Source organism: Mustela lutreola, chromosome 4 (genome assembly GCF_030435805.1).
Source record: "Mustela lutreola isolate mMusLut2 chromosome 4, mMusLut2.pri, whole genome shotgun sequence".
Taxonomy (NCBI): domain Eukaryota; kingdom Metazoa; phylum Chordata; class Mammalia; order Carnivora; family Mustelidae; genus Mustela; species Mustela lutreola.
The window spans coordinates 140309534-140313350 of record NC_081293.1 but is presented as its reverse complement, the minus strand read 5'-3'; positions in this window follow the sequence as shown (position 1 = coordinate 140313350).

The window sequence follows — 3817 nt, the reverse complement described above, 5'->3', positions numbered from 1 at the left end:
TAAAATGGCTCACAGAACTCAGGGAAACATTTACTTACATTTACCAGTTTTTTATACAAGATATGGATGAGCAGCCTGATAAATTGGTACATGGGTGAGGTACAGAAGGTCCTCAGTACAGGTCCTTCTGTGCCCATAAGAATGGAGATTTGCCACCGCCTCAGCATCTAGATGCTGTCACCAACCTGGAAGCTTTCCAAGCCATGTCATTTTGGGTGTTTATAGAAGCTTCCTTATACAAACATGACTGGTCACATCACTGGCCACTGGTAACAGAGCTCTGTCTCTATAGTCTCTCTCCCCTCATCTCAGAGGTTGGGTTGACAGTTCCAACCTCTAATCACATAGTTGGTTTCCTCACAACCAGCGCCCATCAAGAGGGACTTTCCAAATACCATCTCATTAATATAAATTCGGTGTGGTGGAAAGGAGCTTGTTATAAGTAACAGAAGGCACTTTCATCACTTTTACCACTTAAGAAATTCCAAAGGTTTTAGGACATCAGTGCCAGGAATGTGATGAAGACCAAATCCATGACTTATTATAAATCACAATCACAGTAGGTGACAGGAAAATTATTGGCAATTTAAATAGTATCAAAATGCAGATTATGTAAATGAATCACTGTGGTCTTTCATACAATCTTCTTTATACAGTAAAATGTCAGTGTGAATGACAGTAGAAGTATACATAAGGAATGAGCTGACTTTTTGATACAATAGCAATGTCTGGCCTCCTCTCTGCATCAAGTCACAGATGCCACCACTGAAGTCACTAATGATAAAGTAATGATGAAACACCCGCTCTATCTAGACTGTTTTCATATTGACTATGACAAATTAAAGATGTTGTACTAAAATTATTGTTTAGATTTTCTTCCATTGATGAGTATGTGAGTGGTAGGTAAGTCACTGAATACTGCAGCAGTTAATATACAGAAATCCCTATTCTCGTGTTTACTACACTCTAGTATAGGTATTCAGACAAACAATTAAATCAGTGAATATGATGATTGGTGCTATGGAAAAAATAAAAGGGACAGAAAGAAGAATTGGGGGATTCCACGGTTCAGGAGTGTTAAAAGCATCCCTATTTTTTGTCTTTTGTTGTTGTTGTGGTGGTTTTTAACCAGGCATAGGCTTATAAAAGAAGTTAACTAGTATTTTAGGAAAGAATGTGGTGTCTAAACAGGGTGTTTCTGGATCAGATGGGGGGGAGCCCAAATGTGGAGCGATGATCAGGCGGAAGCTGGGGGTCAGGGATAGGGGCACAGCAAGTGAAAGAATTTAGCTAAAGCTGAGCAAACAGTTTACCGAATACCCTGCAAAGGAGCAGCAGGCAGGACAGCAAGGGAGAGGCTGTGTGAAAGGAGGCAGTGGGCGGGGACTGTTTATAAAGGGAGAAGATGAGGAAGTCTAGCAACATTTGGCATCTTCCCTTTTTTGGGAACTGTGCCTGGTTTATGCAGCCCACTGGTCAGTTAGGGCCTATGGATATTTTGAGGTTTTGAGCTGTGTAACCTGAGGGGCCCATCTCTATTCAGCCAGGCCATCCCTGTGGCCCTTTCTGGAGCCTGTTTGCCTCAAAGTGGCCTCTATAAGGAAGATGCTAACTGAAGAAGGTGCTACTTTTAAACTAAGTGTGATAAATAATGAGACTATTCAATAATGTAGTTTTAGAAAATTCCATATTGCTTAACCTAAAAAAAACCACAAAATTATCTGCTAAGGACACGAAGTTAAACATAAACAAGTAGGGATGTAATTTTTTAAAATTAATGTGAACAAGTAACTTGGGATAAAAGGTTTTCACTCAAATTAGACAAATTTTTTTTAAGACTGATTGATTTGACAGAGAAAGAGAGCGAGAGAGATCACAACAGGGGGAGTGGGAGACAGAGAAGCAGGCTCCCCGCTGAGGAGGGAGCCCACATGGGGCTCGATCCCAGGACCCCAGGATCATGACCTGAGCTGAAGGCAGACCCATAATGACGCTTAATGACTGATCCACCATACATGAATATTTACATCTAATAAACACTCTCTCTTAAAAAAAAATCTGACTTTAACCTTATTCTTAACTCTACATAGGTTGTTACATATGCCTGGTATCTCCATTTGCATTTGTTCTATACAGTAGAAGAAATTGCTCACAAATTATTAAGAAGGCAGAAAACTCAGTTTTTTGGAAAGTATACCCTTTAAAATGTAAGAATTAAATATCTGAAGCAGATATGGGATTAGAATTCTTTGTAGTTCTAGTCTCTTGTAATTAAAAAAAATATTATCAATATATTCTATTCATGAATCTAGAATTCATTAAACAAAACTAAATTCCTTATATAATCACTTTAAGCTGATACGCATTGCCCAAAGTCTCAAATCTTTTTTTAAAATTCCTTTTGAGGGCACCTGGGTGGCTCAGTGGGTTAAGCCACTGCCTTCGGCTCAGGTCATGATCTCAGGGTCCTGGGATCGAGTCCCGCATAGGGCTCTCTGCTCAGCAGGGAGCCTGCTTCCTCTTCTCTCTCTCTCTGCCTGCCTCTCTGCCTACTTGTGATGTCTCTCTGTCAAATAAATAAAATAAAAAATAAAAAACCTTTAAAAAAATATCAAAATTCCTTTTGAAAACTAACCATTAGAAAGATATGTAAAAATGGAAAATCACTAATTAGAAAGTTAGGAATTCCATTTTTCCCTTCATTTTCACTTTTAAAGCTATCCATAAAATATACAGTTAAAATATAAACTTAAGGGGCACCTGGGTGGTTTAGTCATTAAGCCATAATCGTGACCCCAGGGTCCTGAGATCAAGCTCAATATGGGCTCCCTGCTCAGTGGGAAGCCTGCTTCTCTTTTTCTCACTCCCTCTGCTTGTGTTCTCTCTCTCGCTATCTATCAAATGAATGAATAAAATCGTTAAAAAAAAGATATAAATTTAAGCTTGTATTTGCCCAGTTATTAAAAATGTTCTAGTCATACACGAAAGGAGTTTTGTTAAGTTGCTCTAGGTTGTCACTAAAGAAGTGGCTGCACGTTGGTTTCAGAGGCCACTGAAGAAAAGCAGTCATGGACTGCATGTATTCTGTTCCCAACTAAGTGGTTATGTTCTGCTCCTTCTGTCTCTCTGCCAAATAAATAAATAAAATCTTAAAAAAAAATTTTTTTTTAAGTTCAGTTCAAGCAAAAAGTTTTGAGTTCAAAAACAAAACCAAAATCTTTTGATTGGATAATTCTTTTAAAAACTGTGACACATACAGGAGATAAGCTACCAAATGTCTGAATATGGAGGAAGAGCTGGAAAGTCAAGTGGGGCACTTGGGCTGAACACTGAAGAATAGATAAGATTGAGGATTAAAGAAAGGGTCAAATAATTTTCTCAGAAAAAGGGAACACAATGAGCAAATCATGGATAATGGAAGGAACTATTTCCAAGGAATTGCAAACATCTCAATTTGGCTTGGACACAGGTGAGGGGCAATAACAGGGAAAAAGAATATGAATTTAGGTGTGGACAATGAAAGGTTCTTAACACCAACAGCAAGGAATTGGGCTCTTTTTCAGTAAAATAATGACAGAGTAATAGCAATAGAGATTTCAAGTATGAAACAGGTTCCAGAGATATTACAGAGGTAGAACAGACAGCATTTGACAAAAGAATGAAAGCTAAGTGGACAAAAGAAAAAGAAATTAAAGATGATGCAAAAGTGGAATTCAGGTAAGAACTAAAAGGATCTGACAGCTTTAAGCTAACCAACTTTCAATATCTGCACTGATTTGTTTATGTCAAGGGAATTTTTAAAGTAAGACCAAGATAC